Source organism: Oncorhynchus keta, chromosome 28 (genome assembly GCF_023373465.1).
Source record: "Oncorhynchus keta strain PuntledgeMale-10-30-2019 chromosome 28, Oket_V2, whole genome shotgun sequence".
Taxonomy (NCBI): domain Eukaryota; kingdom Metazoa; phylum Chordata; class Actinopteri; order Salmoniformes; family Salmonidae; genus Oncorhynchus; species Oncorhynchus keta.
In genome coordinates, this window is record NC_068448.1 from 68,622,656 (window position 1) to 68,624,104 (window position 1,449).

Here is a 1,449-nt window from a genome sequence, read left to right on the forward strand (position 1 = left end):
GGGATTAAAATGGATTTAATTGTAATTTTTTGTCAATGATCTACACAAAATACTCGAATGTCAAGGTGGAAGAAACATTCAAACATTTATAAAAAATTTGAAAAATACGACACTAATATATCTTGATTTAATAAATTCTATTCCATTACCCCCTGAGTCAATACATGTTAGAATAACCTTTGGCAACGATAACAGCTGTAAGTCTTTCTGGGTGAGTCTCTAAGAGCTTTCCACACATGGATTGTGCATCATGTGCCCATTATTCTTCTCAAATTCTTCAAGCTCTGTCAAATTGGTTGTTGATCATTGCTAAACAACCATTTTCAGGTCTTGCCATAGATTTTCGAGCAGATATAAGTCAAAACTGGCCACTCAGGAACGTTCACTGTCTTCTTGGTAAGCAACTCCAGTTTAGATTTGGTCTTGTATTTTAAGTTATTGTCCTGCTGAAAGGTGAATTAATCTCCCAGTGTCTGGTGGAAAGCAGACTGAAGCAGGTTTCCTCTAGGATTTAACCTGTGCTTAGCTCCAATCCATTTATTTGCCCCAAACATAACATTTTGCATTCAGGACAAAAAATGAATTGCTTTAACACATTTTTTGCAGTATTACTTTAGTGTGTTGTTGCAAACAGGATGCAAGTTCTCCAGAGTGAAAGCAGCGGTTTAAGGCACTGCATCTCAGTGCTTGAGGCGTCACTACAGACACCTTGGTTCGAATCCAGGCTGTATCACAACCGGCCATGATTTGGAGTCCCATAGGGCAGCGCACAATTGGCCCAGCATCGTCTGGGTTTGGCCGGTGTTGGGCATCATTGTAAATAATAATTTGTTCTTTACTGACTCCAAAATAACACAATACACTATTTACCCTTAATTTCTATTGGGCATCAAATCATCTCAAACACAACCAAACAAGGTGAATCCAACAAATGTGTAGAGTTACAAGCTGGATGTTGTCATTGCATGCTATGAATATGGCACCAAATACTTAGATTTTTACTACTTTAATATGAGTACAAGTGAATTTGTCCCAATACGTTTGGTCCCCTAAATTGGCGGGACTATGTACAAAAAGTGCTGTGAGTTCTAAACAGTTCACGTGATATGGATGAAAATATCATCCAATTAAAGCTGACAGTATGCCATTTAACCTCATAGTCATTTCAAATCTAAACTTTTGGAGTATGGCGCCAAAATAAGAACAACTGCTTCACTGTCCCATTAATTAAGTAGGGCACTGTATAATCTATTACCCTTAATTTTCTAATTTTAATAGTCATCGGGGAGCAGTACTGAAGTATTTATTTTGACCTGAACATGTCTACTCAAATGTACATACATATCCTAACAAGTTTCTGAACAGCAGACTACAAAATATTAGTTGGTCTTTATAAACTATATCACGTTCTTCTATAAATACCCGAATAAACTAAAATATTTAGTTTCA